The 5,573-nt window shown below is 38.7% G+C and overlaps 1 long non-coding RNA gene across 2 annotated transcripts; it reads right to left on the minus strand.

Moving 5' to 3' along the window:
* Positions 1-203: 203 nt before the first annotated feature.
* LOC128313404 (uncharacterized) lies at positions 204-4,736 on the minus strand. Of its 2 annotated transcripts, none has more exons than XR_008294062.1 (3): positions 4,239-4,736; positions 3,620-3,783; positions 204-1,338 (listed from the first exon to the last, which is right to left on the minus strand). It is a non-coding gene; the product is annotated as an uncharacterized LOC128313404 (long non-coding RNA). The 2 variants fall into 2 exon arrangements; XR_008294061.1 differs by having other exon boundaries at positions 204-1,386.
* Between the last annotated feature and the right edge of the window lie 837 nt (positions 4,737-5,573).

A 5,573-nucleotide genomic window follows, 5' to 3' on the forward strand; every position in this document is an offset into this window, starting at 1 on the left:
TGTGTCCGTCTCTGTGCCCCTCCCCTGCCTGCACTCTCTCTGTTTCTTTCTCAAATATAAAATACAACATAAAATTTTTTTTAAATCGTTTTAACTTTTTATTGTTGTATTATCATTGCATTTTCGAATTACTTGGGGGAGGTTCATTCTGGAAATATGCAGATGAGATTTTATCTTTTATATTTAGGAATTTGTACATCTATATCATCTGTACCTTGAGAATGAAACCTCTTCAAGGTCAGGGCCCATACTGACTTTATTCTTTATTATTACTCACTAATAAAGTATCTTCATAACTTATTACCTCTGTGACCTTGAGCAAATGACATCTTCTCTCTGAGCTTCAGCTTCCTCCCCTGTAAAACGTGGATAATTACTATATCCATTTCATAAAGTTGTTATTGATTTAAAAGATTAATTACAGAGGCACCTGGATGGCTCAGTCAGTTAAGCATCAGAGTTTAGCTCAGGTCATGATTTCATGGTTCGTGGGTTTGAGCCCTGCATCAGGCTCTGTGCTGACAGCTCAGAGCCTGGAGCCTGCTTTGGATTCTGTGTCTCCCTCTCTCTCTGCCCTTCACCGGCACTCACTGACTCTCTCTCTCTCTCTCTCTCTCTTAAAAATAAATAAACATTAAAAAATTCTTTTTTTCTAAAGATTAATTTAGAACTAGTGCTCTGAGTATGTTAGTAATGGCAATAGTAGCTGCTTTAACTGATAAATCCCCAAATCTCAGTTGTTTTAACAATCTAGAAGTTTATTTTTCACTCCATAATTGAGAGTGGGTGGGCTCTGTTTCCCACAGTAATTCAGGGGCCCAGGCTGATGGAAGCTCTGCCATCATCATCAACATGTAACTTGATTGATCTGTTATCCATCCATCCATCCATCCATCCATCCATCCATCCATCCATCTCAGGTGGTAGTGGTGGGATATATGCATGGGGGAGTTGGGGAAGGGTTAGTGGAGAATATTAGAAATATTTTTACAGTCCAGACCTGGACATGGTGTACTTCACTCTGCCCAAATTCCTTTGGCCAGATCACTTGGTCCTACTTAAGTGATTATGGGTGAGAAATGGAGTACCTGCATGGACAGCTTCTTTCCAGCAATGACTTTTTCCTACAGAAAAGGATCATGAATCTTTGATAGAAAACATGTCACTTCCACACAGGTACATGGGAAGTAATTAAAAACATTGGGTACCATTTGTATATCTTTATATATCATTTAACACAATGTATCATACTTATAATTTACTTGTTAGATTCTTTAATTAGGCTGGGAATCCTTCCAAGTCACACAGGGATTACATCCTGCCCATAGTCCCTGATCACTGGCAGAAACAGTGTGAGCTCTTGACAAATGTGTGGTGACTGGATATCTGTGGATGGCATGCATTTAAAAAATAGATGAATATCTGATTTGGTGTTGGATATAATTACCATTAGTATTAACTGGGAATTACAAATAGGTCTTCTTATAAATTTAAAGTTCTAAAAAAGTGAACTGGTCCCTTGCTAAATGTCACCTCACTGAATATCAATAATCTGGGCATAGATGGGTTTGTAAAATAATAGATGCTGCCATAGCAGTTAATAACAGTGTGGTTGGCCTCTTTGGAATACTGTGATTGTTGTCACTGATTTCCCATTTCTTCAGACTCTTTTGGAAACACTAAAGCTGGCTGTGTGATGCGATTTATCAATGATTTCATAATTCAAAATCAATATCCAGATTTAGGAGAATTTGCTTAGGTTGACTAAGCTTTCCTCCACTGCTCCAGTGTGTTAGACCCTGCTCTTCCAATTAGATTCCATGTAATCTCATGGGATGTTGAACACAGTGTCCTGTTGCTTCAGCATTTGTTCCTCAGTACTTGTATTAAAATCACAAAGGGGACTCGTAAAAGGCAACTAACTTGGCATCTATCCTCTGTATTCTTGGAGTCTTGTTTTAGCATCTCTCATGACATGCAATTCTTGTTCTCCTATAATAAGGAGGCAGTATCCTAGAAAGCCAGAGCTGTACAGGGAAAAAAACAGCATGAAGTATTTCTGTCACTTTTCCTCTGGAACTTTCACATCACCTCCTTCTGGTTCCTCTGAGGTCTGGAGAAAAGGAGGGTTCTGGATGGCAGGAAAAAAAATCTTTTTAATTCCTTGTGTTTTCTTCTGTGGTTATACATGCACTGTATCATGGCAGGCATCCAAATACTGACTCTTTTATGCATGTTCCAGTGAGTTTTCTGATGATGTAGGGACATCTCTTATGCATAGGTCCCTGGTATGGATGCAGTCTATGGCTAACCTCCTAACACCCCAGTCAGCTTTTGCCTATAGCAGAACCCCTGCAGCTTTTTACTGATTGATTGTCCTATCCCAGCAGGGCATCCTTTTTGGCAGAAGCTAATCAAGACAGCTCAAATACGGTTTCTTGGTCCTTAAGACACTTACATATCCTTACCCAAATCATGGAAGAGCAGTTTGCCCAGATTCTAATAGCTGTCTGTTAAATGTGTAGGCAAGGGCTGACCCAGCCAGCCTACCACCTTCAGACTTCTTCAGTAACTAATAGGTTGTATCTTCAACCTCCTGGAGATACATGGACACCTCAAATATCTATCTCCGTAGCACAGGGCAGGCCTGTGAATTTTTCTTGCTCTGTGAGCTTTAAATTAAAGATTAACACAATCTTTGAACTCTCATTCTCTTGATATGATAGATTGAAGGCACCACCCTTACAAATCTCTTCCAAAGGTGGTTGGAGGAGGAAAAAAAAGAATTCTTCACTTGTATGAAAATTCTCTTAACAGTCCTAGTCAATAACCATTTGCATTCCTAGCTGTATGTAGACCAGAAGTAGAAAGCAATGGGATATTTTATTGTTACTGCTTTGGCTCTTTTATCTTTTAGTGCAGCATGGATTCATTTTATATACAATAATTCTCTGATGAGAATTTTGTACAGTTGCCATAGGTCAAGACATTTCAGAGACTTATTTTAAATTTTAAAATCCCATACAAAATTCATCTTTGCAGTTCCCCTTTCTTCATTATATTCATATTCTTGAGTGTTTTTTTGTTTTGCTATGTGCTTGGACCCTTTCACTTTTCTTACAAACCATGTCTTATACGTCTGTGTTTGGATTTAATTTTCTTTTGCATAACCCAAGAGATATATATCATGAAGATCTGTTATTTTGCTATCAACAAAGTGGTTCTAATTCTGAAAAAGAAAATATAGTAACTTGTATGGTTATATGTATTTTGGCTATATTTTTCTGTATTTATAGGCTAGGTATGTTGCCTTCTGAGGTTGAATAGTATCTGTCACCACTGGTTTCTCCTAATTCGGGAGAATTTAGTTCATCATTAATTTCTTAGCCCAGATAATTACTGTGTCATTCATGATGATGCTTGGATAGTTATCTGGGCAGAGAGAAAAAAGAATCTAGGGGTATATTTTATTGTTTTCGACATTAGGGCTTTAGCCCAAATCCTGAGATAATAGCAAGTGTTCCATTCAACATACTGTTTTACTCTACCAGGAAATAATAAAAAATACTCTATTATTTTCTTTACCATGAAGTATGAAAGAGAATCTTAAGGGACCTACCTGAGACTCCTGACATACATGTTCATTCACATGACAGTCGGTAACCACAAACCGGAGCAAGATGCAGATGCTGGGTGGCAGAGGTAAGAGCTCCTTTTACCACAGCAGGCAGTACACACATTCCAGTCTTCTCTACAAAACTCAGATGGCCACACATCTGGAACCTTCAAAGTGACTTTTATGAATATTCAAAAATCCCCCAGTGTTAAATATGCACATGCCTAGGATCTGCTAGATGGAGGTAATAGGATTATTTCAAGAATTAAATGCAGTTACATTTTTTTTTTTTTACCTGACCCTGAAATCATGAATATTTCCCTTGCTTGACTAAAATCTTTCTAAGGACGGGTACTTACTTATTTCTTCCCTGTTCCACCATCCTGGTGGAGTTGAACATATCTTTAAAGTGTTGTCAACTTGGATTTTTCTCTGGAACCTAATGGGATCCTGAATCATTTGTACTTTGTAGGGAAACTAGCCAGTGGTTTAATCCTCCCCACCTTTCTTTCCCTCCTTCTTATAGGAAAATTTCTTAGAAAGAGATGTCTATATTTGCTGTTTCCATTTCTTTTATTCTCATTCTCTTTTGAACCCACATTAATTGGTGTTTTGTTCCTACCTCCATTGAAAGAGTGTTTCCATAGTCCTGGATGATTGCCATAATATCAAATCCAAAGGTGGTAATTATTCCTCATCCAGTTAGGTCTAGCAACATTAGGAAGAGTTGATGATTCTCTTCTTAAAACACCTTTCACTTTGCTTCCAGGAACTATCCTCTATTTGCCTTCTACTTTACTTGTCACTCTTTCTGAGTCTCCTCTGTTCATTCTTTCTCATCTTCCTGAAGCCCAGTCTTCAGACCTGCTCTCCTCTGGTTCTATACTCACTTCCTAGGTTATCTGCTCTCCTGGTTTCAGGGGTTTAAAAGCCATCTGAACTCTGACAGTGCCTAAATTTATATCTACAACCCACACCAGTCTCCTGAAAGTATTCTCATATATCCATCTGCCTACTCAACACATCCCCTTCATATAAAGTTGCTATCTCAGACTTAATATGGCTAAAACATAACTCTAGGTTTCGAAGCTCCCAATCTGCTCCTCCCACAGGGTTATCTTGATAATTGGCAACTCCATCCCACCAGTTGCTTGGGCCAAGAATCTTGGAATCATCTTGAGTTCCCTCTCATTTTCTACATCACTGTACTAGAAAATTCTTTCAGTGGTACCTTTAAAATATATCTTGAATCTAGTCACTTTTCCAGTGCTACCTATTTTACCTAAAATGATATTTTTGCTCACTTGGGTTATTATAATAACCTAAGTTCCCCTGCCACTCCCTCACCCAGCAAGAAGAGTAGCCATTCAAATAACGTGAATTAATTGAATTCATATTCAATTGGAATTCAAATTTTTGCTAAAGGAATAAATATATGATATTCTGTTATTGTGGTGACTGTGTGGAGGTGATCTCACCCAGGTGCATCCTCAGGATTTAGGATAGCTGTAAGTCTCAGGGTGCCTGGGTGACTCCATTGGTTGAGCATATGACTCTGGTTTCAGCTCAGATCATGATCTCACAGTTCATGATTTGAGCCCCATCTCTGGCTCACTGCTGAGCATGCAGCCTGCCTGGGATTCTCTCTCTCTGCCCCTCCCCTTCTTGTACATGCTCACCGTCTCTCTGTCTCTCTCTCTCTCTCCCCCCTGAGAATAAATAAATTAAAAAAAAAAAAAAAGCTTTGAGTCTCCCTCACAGATCAATGCATGCACCATTCATAGGCTTTAAATACTACTTTTTTTTTTTTTTTTTTTAAGCCTGTCTATTTTGAGAGAGAGCATGCATGAGCATGCAAAAGTGGTCAGGGACAGAGAGTGAGGGAGAGAGAGAATCCCAGGCAGGCTCTACACTAATGAACCAATTGTGACCTGAGCCAAAGTCAGATGCTTAACTG

This window comes from Acinonyx jubatus, chromosome E1 (genome assembly GCF_027475565.1).
Source record: "Acinonyx jubatus isolate Ajub_Pintada_27869175 chromosome E1, VMU_Ajub_asm_v1.0, whole genome shotgun sequence".
In the NCBI taxonomy this organism is placed as follows: Eukaryota; Metazoa; Chordata; class Mammalia; order Carnivora; family Felidae; genus Acinonyx; species Acinonyx jubatus.